Source organism: Cherax quadricarinatus, chromosome 5 (assembly GCF_038502225.1).
Source record: "Cherax quadricarinatus isolate ZL_2023a chromosome 5, ASM3850222v1, whole genome shotgun sequence".
NCBI classification, from domain to species: domain Eukaryota; kingdom Metazoa; phylum Arthropoda; class Malacostraca; order Decapoda; family Parastacidae; genus Cherax; species Cherax quadricarinatus.
Window position 1 is genome coordinate 64,822,242 of NC_091296.1, and position 16,184 is coordinate 64,838,425.

At 35.3% G+C, this 16,184-nt stretch overlaps 1 long non-coding RNA gene across 4 annotated transcripts; it reads left to right on the forward strand.

The window, feature by feature from the left end:
- Nucleotides 1-229: 229 nt before the first annotated feature.
- LOC138855221 (uncharacterized) lies at nt 230-14,478 on the forward strand. Of its 4 annotated transcripts, none has more exons than XR_011394418.1 (3): nt 230-301; nt 1,670-7,492; nt 7,773-14,478. It is a non-coding gene; the product is annotated as an uncharacterized lncRNA (long non-coding RNA). The 4 variants fall into 4 exon arrangements; XR_011394417.1 differs by having other exon boundaries at nt 1,670-7,113; nt 7,326-14,478; XR_011394419.1 differs by having other exon boundaries at nt 1,670-1,810; nt 6,780-14,478.
- The last annotated feature ends 1,706 nt before the right edge of the window (nt 14,479-16,184 follow it).

Consider the following 16,184-nt stretch of genomic DNA (forward strand, 5'->3'; position numbering starts at 1 on the left):
AACTCATATAAAGGTTTGTTATCTCTGTGTCGGTTTGTTTGTGTAGTTGTGTGTCTTCAGAACTATAATATGAAACCGATTATCATATATTTGCTCTTATAGTTTACTCTTTCTTTAGAACACATGGAATGTGTGCTATCATGATCATGTCTCAGAATGAAATCCATAGCCAAAAGTCCTACCACCTTTGTTTCATGCAGTATGTTAATTTTTTTTTTTTTTTTTGGCATTGCAGGCTGAAAAGGCAAAGAAGGAGGCAGAAGCTGCTTTTGAGGAGTGTAGCGATGCTGCTCGACAGGAAGTAAGTGAGACATTTCCAATTTGTGGGTGACAGTCTGCACAGCAGGTTTTTGTTGGGTTATTAATAGTTGTAGGTGATTTGGTGTATTAGATGTAAATCCTTAGCACAAATACCATAGGTGAGGTAAAAGTAGATTAGAAAGTGGTACAATGTAAGTACAGAAGTATTGTTTGAGGTACACAGTAATGTATCTTGAAGAGGATGTCTACTGTTGTGGAGACCTTGGCTGTGTTGGATATGTGTATTAAATTTCAAGTTGCAGTTAAGGTGTAGACTTAAGAATTTACCCTCGGGGTCTTGCAATGGGAGAACAATCAATCATTGTGCTTAGTTGGAAAGACTTTTGTTAATGTGGATAAGAGAGAAGCCGATGAAGGGAGATAAGTGCCTTTAAGTTATATCTGTGAGCAAGCATGTCCAAGATACAGTAAAAGATGTACTTTTGTGGTTTTGGAATGAATTATCATAAAACCCTGTACTTTGGAGTTTGACTTGAGATAGTTTGAAGGTATGATATGTCTTCTGGATTAATTAAAATATCATAACTCAAAGGAGCACTGTACTTAAAATTTACTCAATTCATAATAAAAATCACAAGAAGGTATGGTAAAATTATTAGGTTTAACAGAGTGGTACTAGTTACTTGAATTACATACAAAATATGATGAGATAGTATATGCATCTAATAATGTATGGGAGTTGAAAGGAAAGCTGGGAAAAGAAGAATAGGGACAGAATTGGATGTAAACAGCAGGTTTCAGGGTATACGTATTGTTGTCAAGATTACATTAAAGTAAGCAGGTGCTTTTTAACAGTAGATTTGAAGAGGTTGGCAGATAGGAAACCTTTAGAATCTTCAGTCATAGTTCCAAATTTTAGGACCTTTTATGTGCATTGAGTTTTTATACAGGTTGAGTGGGACACAGTGAATATCAGAGATTTTTGTCATGTGTTACACCTATGAGTTCTCTTGTGGCTATTAAAGAAGAATTTCAGAGCAGATTTATATTTGAATTGATTGTCCTATATAAATAGTATGCACAGTAGTATGAGTGAATATTATGTGTATTGAGTAAGTTTAAATTTTTGAAAAGTGAAGGAGTATGTTGTCTGGCAATATTGAGTAATTGTTTAGATTTTCAAGTACAGATACCATATGTGAGGTAAGGATAGATTAGAGACTAGTACAAAGCAAGTAGTGCTGGTGGTTGAGGTACTGCATTATCTGAGAAAAAGTTGTACAATTATATAATACTATGGTACTTGGGAAGGTGATGAAGATATTGTAATAAACAATATTTTGAATATTTTTTAATAATACAGTTTAATTGCAAAATCTTATTGTAATTTGTACCGTAAATTTTTCAGATCAAACACTTTCAGCGACAACGTGTGACAGAAATGCAAGGGAGTGTGGAACGCTATGCTGCCTATCAACTAACCTCTGCTAGAACTACACTCAGTATACTCTCACAAGCAATCAGTCAAATCAAAGCTATCAACTTATAGGTTATGAAGCAGCTAAACTTTATGTCCAGGTCATTTTTAACCAAGCTCATATGATGTCATTACCATGTTAGAGAAACATGCAGATATTCCTCACAAATTGCAATTGCAGATGCTATTTTATACCTTATTCTCATAATTATAGAGATGTTATTACGGTTGATTTGTCAATCTTTGGTCATTTTCACCTTGAATAGTTGAAAACCAAAGTTAGTCAAATTAGTTATGTATTGATCTCTTATTTTGTTGCATTCTTATTTTTCCTTATAATTGCACCTATGATTTGTAATAATCACAGTATTTACCAGTGATTTCACTGCTCTCAAATTAACTCTATAATTAAAGCAATGCAACCAGCCACAAGGGTATAGATAATGGTTGTATGCTGTATGACTGCTCTTTTGGTACTCCTTTCTGCATTTGTGAGGAACAACAACCGTCCAACACCCTCATGAAGGGAAGATCGAGAGATATCAGAGGTTGGGACAGAATGGCACTTTAATCTGCTTCAGACTTGAAACACTAGTATTTTGTGTGGTATATAATGTACAATATGGAATGTTTGTATAAAATGTGTCATGTCTTTGAGATTACAAAAGAGTGGATAGAACTAGGAAACTGTATCAGCCATATTATTTATGTAATGTTGTATATTATATAAATTTCTTTTTGCAGGATATGAAATAAACATTCAGCTATCGACAGACTTTATTCAGGAAGTATAAGCAACTACTATTTTTGTATGCTCGATTTCACCTATGTGAAGTTTCTGATTTCCTTTGTTATTGTGTTAAATTTTGCACTAATGTATCCGTGATATTCATTTCTGAATGGGTCATAGATTGCCAGTAGAAATTACCCTTTAAGTCTGAAAGCAAATTTTACCACTACAAGCAGTATTTTAATTGTTTAAGTACTGGTGTGTTAATTTAGTGTGACCTCAGGTATGTTGCAATACATTCTTAATTTCTATAATCACAGCTATTAAGAAGAATTTAAAAATACTAACAGTCACTAACAAAAAGGGGTTATTAATGTTTGTTATTAATATTTTTTTTTTTTTTTTTAAACTAATTTTGTTCAATGTTTTTCGATGGAAATTGCATGCAACAAATTTTTTCCTCTGGATGAAGAAATTTATAGTCATCACAGTACAATATTTATCTTCTTATACTGTAGTACTACATACAGTATTATTTGGAAATTTGCAATTAGTTGTCAATTTCACACAACTAGATTTAAAAAAATGGTGTTACAAAAAATTATTTGATTATTTATTAACTTCAGAGTTTTTCAAAAGCTTTAAGTTACATAGGCCCTCTAGAAATTTACTCTTCTCATATAGTTATCAGTAGAAGGGCCATACCACATACAGTATATTTCTTAAGACTTCTTTGGGTCACCCGGCCAAAGCAGGGTGACCCAAAGCATACATTAGATATAAATATCAAAATTTCTTTAATCTAAGGTTGCAAAGTATTGGATATTTAATCCAAGCTATGTCACAACTGTATGGCCTTAAAATTAAGATTGAACAGCCTTTCCTGCAAAATATTTCTTGAGTTATTTATTAAATGTATTGCTGGTATAATGCTAAAGCTCTGTTATTTCAAAATTTCTATCAGTATTGGAAAAGTTAGCTTTCTTTATTAATTTTATATTCAGTATCTTAATTTTCCATTATTAGTACAATTTATAAGTCCAGTATTTATAACCTTATTGTGTTTCAGTCCATCTTCATACATCTTCAGAATTCTTAATCATGTCAGTGGCTGAGTACCAATACCATAGGTATATGTATAATATGATTTTACTTAAAAAGTTGTGGTGTAAAATGTCTTTACTCTGTATCTTGTATAGTTTTCTTAAAGCAGTACTTGAGAGTGGCAACAGCATGGGGGCTGAAGCCCCCCATAATCTCAGCCTCCTCAAAGCTCCCCATATATAAATAATAATAATGATGATGAAAATAATATCACAACTTCAAGACAGTCCCCTAGCCCCCCCTTCCAACCAGATTGGTAGTTGACTTAAAGGATATAGTTTATTCTGTAAAAAAAAAAAATTGTTGTGGCAAGATACTGTTTGGGTTGCAGAAAAATGTTTTATCAGTATATAACAAATTGCTCTTGTTTGGTGTTAGATGACAGAGAATAGGAAAGTCACATTCTGCCTCTCCAAGTCTTTTGTGGGTTATGAATACTGGTTCTGTATATAATAAAATGGATTCAGAGTGCAAACTTCAAATACGAAACTAGTCAGGAAAGCCTATCACATGACGTGACATTTATTAAACTAAAGTGCCAAAAGGGTCGAATCATAGATAGGTGTGTTGATGATTAGTCACAAACTTCATAGATGATTTTGACCAAATAATTTATTTTTTGCAAGTCTGTACTGTACGTGTATATGTATTTTATTCTCTTTAGCTTTCACTGCTTACCAAATAATTTATCCTCATGTAGAATAAAAGTTAGACTGCTGTGACTGGAATTAACATAAATTTATGAGATGAGACCTTAAATGACATTTCAGTCTATCCTAGATGATCATGAACTCATAATTTTATAATGTTCCAAGATGAACTAGAACATTGTCTTGATTTTCATATCCAATGAGATACTTTCGAATTTATCCAGGTGATTGCTCTGGCTAAACACTCAGGTTGCTGCTTGGAAATGTAAAGTCTTTCTAAAGATGTAAAACAGGTACACAGTACATTATTAGTTTAGATTTCCTGTAAAGGAAACAGTTGGATGACATTTTGCTTGTGCAGCAAGCTTTTCCAAGTCTGATAAATCATATCTGGTGGCTACACAGTTGATAGGCAGAAGAGAGGAACATAGGTGTTAACCCAAGAAAATATGAAAATAGAGAAACTGCAGTAGACCTGCTAGCCCATGCTAGGTAAGTTCTGAGCCCTAGCCCATGCTAGGTAAGTTCTGAGCCCTAGCCCATGCTAGGTAAGTTCTGAGCCCTAGCCCATGCTAGGTAAGTTCTGAGCCCTAGCCCATGCTAGGTAAGTTCTGAGCCCTAGCCCATGCTAGGTAAGTTCTGAGCCCTAGCCCATGCTAGGTAAGTTCTGAGCCCTAGCCCATGCTAGGTAAGTTCTGAGCCCTAGCCCATGCTAGGTAAGTTCTGAGCCCTAGCCCATGCTAGGTAAGTTTTGAGCCCTAGCCCATGCTAGGTAAATTCTGAGCCCTAGCCCATGCTAGGTAAGTTCTGAGCCCTAGCCCATGCTAGGTAAGTTCTGAGCCCTAGCCCATGCTAGGTAAGTTCTGAGCCCTAGCCCATGCTAGGTAAGTTCTGAGCCCTAGCCCATGCTAGGTAAGTTCTGAGCCCTAGCCCATGCTAGGTAAGTTCTGAGCCCTAGCCCATGCTAGGTAAGTTCTGAGCCCTAGCCCATGCTAGGTAAGTTCTGAGCCCTAGCCCATGCTAGGTAAGTTCTGAGCCCTAGCCCATGCTAGGTAAGTTCTGAGCCCTAGCCCATGCTAGGTAAGTTCTGAGCCCTAGCCCATGCTAGGTAAATTCTGAGTTTTGCTGGCATATTAAGTATAGATATTCTTTGTAGTAGTGATGGTTTGTAGTTCTAGGTGGTATATCTGCTTTTATATCTCTATTGCTCAAGGTAGGATTACTGGTGTCTCTGTCTCATAAACATGCAAGTCTTGCTAATTCTACTTACACTTGAGTCACACTACACATGCTTGTGCAAGCATGTATATTTATACACCCCTCTGGGTTTTCTTGTGTTTTCTTACCAGTTCTTGTTCTTGTTTATTCCCTCTTATCTCAATGGGGAAGTGGAACAGAATTCTTTCTCTGTAAGCCATGCATGCTGTAAGAGGTGATTAACATGCTGGGAGCAAGGGGCTAGTAACCCCTTCTGGTGGGAGATGGCCAGCTTCATAGAAAAGAAAAATTGCTCAAGGTTTGGCCAATTGGAAGCTGCCTTGGTTCTGCAATTGTGTTTGATGTTAGGAGAACAGTTTCATGGCAGTTCCTTCCCTTTTTATTTAGTTTTGAATTAGAATATCTCATTAAATGACTGTGTGCATTTCTATGGTGTGCTCTTTGATATGTTTACCTTAAGTTTCTGGCGGTGTCTCCTATATAAATCTTGTCACATTTACTGCATTAAATTTCATACACACCAGCTTCGATGTACAGCGGTACTTCGAGTTTCGAACAGCTCCTAACTCAAACAATTGTGTAAGTGTATTTTTGTAAGTGTATTTTTGGGGGGTCTGAAATGGACTAATCTATTTTACATTATTCCTTATGGGAACAGATTCGTTCAGTATCGGCACTCGAACAGCCTTCTGGAATGAATTAATTTTGTAACTCAAGGTACCACTGTATTTTGTTTTTCCACCTAGTGATGTCACAGACATTAGATGAGGTTATGACAGCCAGTTTGTCACTGGCTTGGCTCAAAATGTTGGAGGCTATATCACATGTAGGTGAAAATTACAATGTGATTTTTTTTTTTGTGGTACTACAAATTAGAAAGAAGAATGTTGGGCACTGCAATTTTACATGTAACTTTTTTTTATACTTTTCATTTAGGACACACAGGCAATAAGTTTTATATAAATGTAAAAAAGACCCAGTTAATACACCTCTTTTTGCCACCTGAGTGGTTTAAAATTGAATCGCTGATGGAACTGAGAAGTTTAGATATGTAGCAAGAATGCCTACCAGATAAAATGGATTTAATGGAATATTTAACTTACGTATCTTAGGGAGTAAAGACATATTGGCCAGTTTCAAATTGGTGGGAATAAGGTGCATTGATGTCTTTCCTTGTTCTGATTATTTATAATCTGTCTCAATTTTGTAAATCTTTTTGTGAGGTGGAGGAGTATATGTATAACATTATTGGGAAGATCTAATATTTTGGTATTGTAATCAGTTTGTGTCAGAATGCTATGAAACGACTTTTATCATGACATCAAATGTAATCATACAGATCTGAGGTGGCTTCCAGCTGGCAAAACTTTGGCACTACAAAGATTAAACCAAGTAAACCATTGAATACTACTACTACTACTAATGGTGCTGCTGCTGCTGCTTATTCTTGTTATGACTACTACTACCACCAGCAGTATTACCACTCAATGTGCTGGCAAGAATCAGGACCTACCTAGTATGCACCTGTAATGCTTTCCTAAAATTTACCTATTTTCCTAAAACCTGACTATGTTCTTCCTGCCTATGAAGTGTACTGCGACCAAGTATAATTTGTTAGATTTGAAAAAGCATGCTGCTTTTGTGTCTTCATCAACTGCAACTTGTTATAAAAGGTACATCAATTGATCATTTGTGACAGTTGATTGAAATAATTATTTTAAATTAAATTCTTAAATATTTCATAATTAAGCATGTAAAAATATTAGTTATTTCTCAAAAGTCCAGTCAAACCATGTTATTTTAAAAATACCCTTTAACTGGGGGTGGGCATGAAATTAAAATTTCCCTGTGGATATCCAAATTTTGTAAGTTATTTTTCTTACAGATTGAAAGAGCCTATTTTTTCTAAATATAACTACAAAAAGAAAACTGAAATCAAAGGAAAACCTGCAATATTATGGTGTATTGAAGGAGATGAAAAAAAATGATCACTCATCAGCAACAGTAAATGCACATAGCATTATTTATGGTCTTCAATTTATTTATGTCAAGGTAGGATTGTTTCATTTTTTTCAGTCTCTGACACTGTGTATACTACTTTCTTAGGATAATGGCTGTGTTTCAAGGTGTTTTATTACTTGACACAAGTAGAGATGCATAGTATGTTATAGCCCCAATTACAAAATTCACTATAAATTGATTCAAATAATTTTTTTTTGTCTGTATTCTAACACTATGTAGAAGAAAATCTTATGATATTACAATTGCTTCAAGTTGTGATATTCCTTAAAACATGGCACATTGTTTAACTACAGTATTTTCATTATCCTAGGTTAAATCCTGCCAGTTCCACACCCAGCTTTCTGGCAGTGAAGCTGGTGATGAGATAACAGATCCTGGTTGCATTTTTTTACACATTCTACTGAGACAGTGTTGCCCATGATGCATACATGAACCCACCTGGTCTTAGATTTTTGTCCCAGGTTTGAAGTAGTAAGCAGCCAAACAGTTGAGCCAAGACCTAAAATGATGGCAGGTTGCGTATTTGAAAGGATGAAAATTACACGTACCAGTATGCCATACACAATTTGGTCCACTGAGTACAGTGGACCCCCGGTTAACGAACTTTTTTCATTCCAGTAGTATGTTCAGGTGCCAGTACTGACCGAATTTTTTCCCATAAGGAATATTGTGAAGTAGATTAGTCCATTTCAGACCCCCAAACATACACGTACAAACGCACTTACATAAATACACTTACATAATTGGTCGCATTCGGAGGTAATCGTTATGCGGGGGTCCACTGTACTAAGACGTCATCCACATTTAAAAAGTGTTTAACAAGTGTACAAATGATATAGTAATGATCTTGAAAGCAAATATAATTTTTTGATGAATATTGAAGGAGAGAATTTGTAATAGGTTCAAGCTAACAAATTTTATCATTAACTCTTGGATTCACTGGAAGATGAACTAATTGCAGATGTAGGGTACACTGATTTTGCAAAATCTTTCAACAAGTGCTACCATGGTGTAATAGCACACAAAATGAGTGCAAAAGAAATAACTGGATTAAGTGGGTAAATGGATAATTAATTTCTTAACAAATTGAGCCCAGACAGTAATAGTAAACAGTGACATCAGAGGCTGTTACAGTAAGCTTTGTTCCTCAAAGCACAGTACTTGCCCCTCTTCTGTTTCTCATTCTTACATCTTATAGACAAGGACAATTCATAGTACCATATCCTTTGCAGAAGATACTAGAATTTAGAAGAGTGGCATCCATTGAGGATAGTGAACCTTCAAGCAGATATAAACAAAGTCTTTTGGTGGGCCACAGATAGTGTGGTATTCAGTGAAGACTAATTTTAGTTGCTTCACTGTGGAAGAATTGAGGAAATAAAGGCTGAAATGGAGTACAAGTCAAACTAGAATCATTCATTAGAGCACAAGTTCACCATGAGAGACTTGGGAGTGCCAGTGTCAGTGTCAAGAATCACAACAATGTTACTGTAGCAACTGCAAGGAAAATAATAGCGTGAATAAGAAGAGATACCTACCCAGTGATAATTCTTTTCAAGTCACATGTTCTTTTTAGGTTTGAATATTGCTGCATATATTAACAGGAGAGCGTGCAGAGCTGGAGAACGTACGGAGAACCTTCACTACCCTTATAAATTTAAGTCAGTCATGTGAGTTACTGAAACCATTTGAAGTCCTCTTCCTCTTGGAACATAAGCAAGAAAGATACATCATAATTTACACCTGGAAAATCCTGAAGGGTCTGGTCCCAAACCTGAATGGTGAAATTACTCCTTATGAAAGTAAGAGACTTGGCAAAATACCTCTAATTAAGAACAGACACAATGAGAGAGAACACAGTAGGTGTAAGGAGCCCTAAACTCAACACCCCTCCCTTCTTAAGGGAAAGTATCAACAAACCCCTTTGCTGTTTTCAAGAGGGAATGTTATAAATTCCTCAAGTCAGTTCCTCAGCAGCTGGGTTGTGGTGCAAACATTGGACTGAGTGTAGCAGGCACTGGAAGGCCTTCTCTGGGTCTGGGATGTGGGGGCAGTAATCCCTGAAATTGTATCGAGTGATTTCTAGCAATGTTGGCATACTAACCCGATGAGTAATGTAAAAAACTAAAGTTTTATAGTTTCACACTGAGTATTGTGATATCCAGTAGAATATGTATTACCAGATAAGGGCTTGACCTTTCAAGGAACACATTACGAATGTAATTTGCGAATTAATTAATGTCTTGCACTTAATCTCAAGATTATATCATGTTCCTTGAAATTGCAATGTGCAACTTTTATACACTCGTATTTCTTCAAAAATGATCATATTTAAATATTTGAATATTTACGGTATATTAAGAAGTATTGGAGTAGGACATTTTTCAGAATACTGTATACAGAAATCAGGCTAAGTCACAGAAATACAAAATATAGTATGTAAGTCTATATTTATTCTTTAATTCACTTCCTTTGTTTTTAATTAAGGTACAGTGACCCTTAAGAATAAATGCTGCTGTAATAAAGTTGGTAAATAACTTAGCTCTTTGTCTTCATTTCGTGCTCGTGAACTTTAATGATAGTTGATTGTTGACTTAGGAGACTAAGTTGGTTAGTAAATTTGCACTTGTTTTGTAAAAGTATAATAATAGAAATGAAGATTATACAAGAAAAGTGACATCACTTACCCAGGGATAGGAAATGTTTCAGATTTCCTCCAAGTCATCTTATTCTTTCTTTCAACACACCGGCCGTATCCCACCGAGGGGGGGGGGAAGCCAAAAGGAAAAACAAAAGTATCTCCTTTTACATTTAGTAATATATACAGAAGAAGGGGTTACTAGTCCCTTGCTCCTGGCATTTTAGTCACCTCTTACAACATGCATGGCTTACTGAGGAAGAATTCTGTTCCACTTCCCCCATGGAGGTAAGAGGAAATGAACAAGAACTAGAAAGAAAATACGTAGAAGAAAACCCAGAGGGGTGTGTATATATATGCTTGTACATGTATGTGTAGTGTGACCTAAGTGTAAGTAGAAGTAGCAAGATGTACCTGAAATCTTGCATGTGTATGAGACAGAAAAAAAAAAGACACCAGCAATCCTACCATCGTGTAAAACAATTACAGGCTTCCGTTTTACTCACTTGGCTGGATGGTAGTACCTCCCTGGGCGGTTGCTGTCTACCAACCTACTACCTAGGAAGTCATCTTTATTATGGAACAGTAAACAAGAGTGGCCCTCGATTATTTTGAGTTGAAATCTAATTGCTAAAGTTTATAGACAACTGCTTTAGGTTAACTCATCACATGAATCTTCTTATGTCATTAATAGTTTTGAGTAATACATTTCCATTTCCAGTGAGTTTATCATTTATTCTAGCAACTAAAAAAATTGTCTCATTGTTTGATTGTTACTAGCCATTCATAATTCATTCCTTTTTTTACTGTATTTCATGTTAAATAGACTTTGCATTTCTTTATAAAAAGGTATGAAATTTTCCAAATTAAGTTATTCATTATTGGATACAGTACAGTACAGGTTTCCCTCATTGTATGTAGTTTCACTTGTACAAATTCCCTTTTATGCAGTCACCCCATTTCTACCAATAATTAGCCATGAGATGTAAATTCTCTTATTCATTCACCAGAGCCCAACCCCACTTGATGCTTAACCATGATGTTTATACATCATGAGCATAGGCAGTCCAGTGACCATATTTTATATGAAGTGCTATGGTTAATTCGATTGAAGTGCCTTGCGCCAAGCTCTCACCCCTCCCCCTAGAAAAAGAAGACACCTGGCCAGATAATGTTGTGTTGCTCCTATACAAATTTAGGAGTAGAGGGGGAGAGGGAGGCATAGGAGGGAAATATATCTTCATAGGTTAATCATATGTGCACTTCAGTCCAGAAAAAAAGACAAGCAGGTTGGGTGGCAGTGGAGGCATTATCGTTGTATTATAGGTTAAATTTGTTCTCATCTCTCTTGTTTTTTGGTGAATTTCATTTATTTTGGGTATATGGGTAAACTGTCATATCTGAGTACCTCTGCAAAGACAGTGATTGTGTGAATGATGGTGAAAATGTTGAATAATTGTGAGTGTTTCTCTTTTTTTTGGGTCACCCTGCCTCAGTGGGAGGCAGCCAGTGTTAAAAAAAAAAATGGCTTTTTAGTGTATCTATCTGGTATGCTCATAAAAATAAACTAAGAAATGTGGAATTTTCATTCCTGATTTTGTACTCTATAGAGATTATAATTGAATTTTAGATTTTATTCATTTTAGTTATTTTTCAACCAAGTTCATTTTTTTTATGACCATTTAGAGCATGTGTGGTAAGCTTTTCTTTTTGTATTAGTTTTATTTAAATACAGTGGAACCTCAAAAATCGAACTGCTCCCAACACAACCAATTATGTAAGCGTATTTTTGTAAGTGCTTTTATAAGTGTATTTTTAAGGGTCTGAAATGGACTAATCTAATTTACATTATTCCTGATGGGAATAAATTCATTCGGTAAAGGCACTCGAACAGACTTCTGAACCGAAGAAAGTTCGATATTTGAGGTTCCACTGTATAGGAATAGTCAAGAAATGTTGAATTTGCAGTCTCAGAATGAGTCCCTTTTTTTTTTTTTATGTTATACTGGGCTCACTTGATGCACCACTGGTCAGGAATGCATCTGTCATATAAAGCGAGGGATGCTTGTACATTTTTTTTTATTTGAAGGGTTATTCCCCTGTTTTAGTTAGACTATTAAAAATAAAATTCTGATGCACATAAATCATACCTTAAAGATTAATTAGTTCATTTTATAAGGGAAAAACCACATTCCAGTATAGAAAGTAAACTATGTAAAGTACGTAATAATTAGTTACTTTGATAATGTATATTTTGTCTACATGCAAATTTACTGTTTTAGAGTTATAACATTTACCAAAATATTGTTTATACATACAGTATTTTGTTTGAAGTCTATTAGCTTGCTTTTTATATCATTTATTACAGTCAGTTGGCCATTAGTGATGCTTAGCATACATTCCCAGGTGAGTGATAAATGTATTCGCATGCTGGCACCTGAGATGCTGCCTGCTGTGCCAAGTGTTCACCTCAAATTTTGAACGTTAGAATAAGCTACTGCCCCTTATAATAGCTTTTATTGGTTTAGTTGTGCTTCAGGGGTTGAATTACAAAATTCTCTGCTGTTGCCCTTTGAGCAAATTTTGTCATCAATGCCTTGTTCATGAAATGTTTTGATTTCTTTATGTAAATTTACCTCTGCCATAATATTAGACCATCTTAAAAATGATACTCACGAATATTTCTCATATTTGTAGGATTTTGTAAACTGTGAATGTAAAGCCTAGAGGTGTTAGTCACCACCATTCTCTTTTAAGATTCAGTAATACGCTGGCCATCAGCCATTATTTGACAAGTGCTGGCTGCTGACTCACCACTTCTTTACATTATAGTAATCAGCCATTTATATTGACCTCCAGTTGGTGAAAGATAATTACATACTGCCTTTCAAGACACTTGCCTTATATCCTGATTGACAAGGGATAAAACAGATCTTTGCTTCTTTACTATATACTTTTTATGTTTAGAAGCTTTTTCTATTGTAGTTCTGATACATATTTTGTGAAATTAGCAAAAGCTGTTTGTTTAGGCATAATAAAAACAGCACCAGTACTTATGCCAACATGCCTAATACATTCCATAACTAGTTTTATGCATAATTAATTTTGTACGAGTTGTAGCCAAAATACTGTAGGCAGCTACAAAATAATAACACATTTTTATTGGCTTAAAGCTCAAGCTGTTATTCATTCCAAATATATGGCATGCATGTACAAACTAAGTTCCTATTATTTAAATACATATTCTTTGTGCAGGTTAATGAATACATCAAATTTTTTGACTCAGCCATTGTAACTCTTGTAACTGTGATTTTTGCATAAGTCTTATACTTTATAAATTGCACTAGCAATTTAATGCAGTGTTTTCAATAGACTTCCACATTGCCTCAATACTTCAGTAAAATTGATGCTTCTGTAATTCATCTGGGATTAATTTTAGCCTTATTTATAATATCCAAGTGTTAAGCAATGAGAGTTCTTGGAAATTAAATAAAATGAATTACAGTGGCATAACTTTTCTTTTATAATATTTGTATATTCATTTTTGCAGTACTAAAGTGAAGCAATATGCTAGTAGAAGATAAAGGAGATTCTTTAATCGAGGCTTGGTCACCCTGATAATGTGACCAACGGTGCTTGGTCGATACAGAAGCCAGGGTTTAAAGTACAGTACAGTATTGGGCAATATGCTATTGAGTTCTAAACAATGAAAGATCATTGTAACAGAATTTAATTATGTGCTCTCAAAAGAGAACTGATCAATAACATTGCATATAGTTTCTAATTTATATTAAAAATAATTTTGTGTTGCTTGCAGTTGATTTTGCTGGAATTGTCGGAATTGTTATTTTAAATTTATATCCTTGAAGTTCAATTATGTTTTTATGCCTGATCATACACAGTGGTACTGTACAGTATTTATTACAATATGCAATATTGCATATGACTTTCATAGCTTTGATATATCTAACTGGTGAGAGGAATGCATTATGTTTTTTATATTATTTTTGTGATTTTGGAATCATTTCCAAGAACTCAAAATAACAATACAGTGAAAAGTGGATGCATGCAGGGGCATTACTAATTTTATAATGTGTAATTTCTTTTAAATTTAGCATTAGGTCAACTTGTATAGTTCATTTCATCAGCAAATTTTATCCACGTCACATTGATTTCTTTTTTTTAGTTTGGAAAGATGTAGCAGTGGCCAAAAGAATAGTGAAATGTAATCCAAAGAGACAGCATCAAAAAACATTAATTCCTATACAATAATTTTGACATTTATTCACTGTTGAAAGTGGAAGTATTGTAAGTTTGTATCAAAGTGTTAATAATGCTTCTGATTTGTAATAAATTATAATACATATATATATATATATATCTATAGTTTTAATAATTTTATTCATCAGCACTGCTTTTCTACTGAACTTTTGTAACATTTCTTGCAGGAAGAGTTTGAGAACCTTCAGGTAGCTATTTACCCTCTGGAGGTTCTTTGATAATATACTTTTAACCCCTTAACTGTCCAAACGTAGATCTATGTTCTTAACACTAGCACTCCAAACGTAGATACTTTTTATTTTTCCTGCCTCCAAATTTGGCATGATTGGGCTGGTCAGTGTACAGTGTAGAATGGGTCTTAACACTCGGTGTGCGCAATATTAAAAAAAATCTGGGAGCACCAGTTCATTTGAGTGTCAGCTAGAGCAAATGGCATGGCAGACACCAGGGATTCACTGATGTCATGTCATTTTAACACTCCCCTTTTAAGAGGAAAGTGATGTTGACACTGAATTTAGTGGCTCCGAGATGGATGTGGCCACAAGTGGTTGAGGAAATATCAAAAACCTCAATAATAACCCATGTGCAACATCCTTTCAATTTTGATGACATTGGTAGTGTCATCCTGCCAGGATGTTTTATAATCTATGCCTTAAGTGAAACTATTCTGGAATGTGTAATACATGTTTGGCAAGCCGGCTGGGTGTGTGGGTGTCTGATTGACTTTGGCTGTCTATCTCCATCTGTCTCTCTCACAGGTACACATTAATAGTTATTATGCATAGAATGGAATAGGAGGTAGGTTATTGAAAGCATTGTAGAGTCTTTACGAGGATAGTGAGGCTCAGGTTAGAGTATGTAGGCGAGAGGGAGATTATTTCCAAGTAAAAGTAGGCCTTAGATAGGGAGGTATGATGTCACCATGGTTGTTCATTATGATTATAATAATAATTGCTCACACTCCAGCAGCACATTCATAAAAACCCACTTGCCTCCAATCACTCTGATCTAACACATGCTTGCTGGATGTCTAAACCCTTTTCACACAAAACCTCCTTTACCCTGTCCTTCCAACCTTTCCTAGGACTACCTCTACCCAGTCTTCCCTCCATTAGATTTATATGCCCTCCAAGTCATCCTATTTTGTTACATCCTCTCTAAATGTCTGAACCATCTCAACAACCCCTCTTCAGGCCCTCTGATTAATACTTTTAGTAACCCTGCACCACCTAATCTGTAAGCTTTTGATTCTCTGCAATATTTACACTGCACATTGCCTTCATACACAGCATATCCACTGCCTCCAGCTTCCTCCTTGCTAGAAGAACATAAGAACATAATGGAGGAATATTGCAGTGGGCCTACTGGCCTATACAAGGCAGGTCGTTATCAAAACGATTTCTACCCAAAGCTTCCCAAGAATATCCTCCCATACCCAATGAAACCAATCAAACCCAGCCCCTCCTATTCATATATTTGTCCGATCTCTTTTTAAAGCTACCCAAGGTCCGAGCCTCGATCACCCTACTTGGGAGATTGTTTCATGCATCCATAACTGTTCACGAACCAGTACTTACCTATTTCCTTTCTAAATCTAAATTTATCCAACTTAAATCCATTATTTCTGGTTCTTACTGGGTTCGACACCCTCAGTACAGTGGAACCTCAAATATCGAACTTTCTTCATTCCAGACGGCTGTTCGAGTGCCATTACCAAATGAATTTATTCCTATCAGGAGTAATGTAAATTAGATTAGTTCATTTCAGACCCTCAAAAATACACTTATAAAAGCACTTACAAAA